Below are 245 nucleotides of genomic sequence, written 5' to 3' on the forward strand. Positions count from 1 at the left end.
CTACACATTGCTACCATAATTCAACTGAACTTCAAAAAGTAATACATAGAACACATCTCTTGTTTGTTTTTTTTGTTTGTTTTTTGGGTTTTTTTTTTAAGTTTGTTTTATTAGCTGGGCTCAGTGGCTCAGCTTGTAATCTCGTGCCTTTGGGAGGCCGAGGTGAGTGGATTGCCTGAGCCCGCGGGTTCGAGACCCACCTGGGCAACTTGGCGAGACCTCATCTCTACAATAAATTAAAAAAA

This window comes from Carlito syrichta, unplaced genomic scaffold (genome assembly GCF_000164805.1).
Source record: "Carlito syrichta isolate Samal-C Ts95f unplaced genomic scaffold, Tarsius_syrichta-2.0.1 Scaffold240267, whole genome shotgun sequence".
Lineage (NCBI taxonomy): Eukaryota > Metazoa > Chordata > Mammalia > Primates > Tarsiidae > Carlito > Carlito syrichta.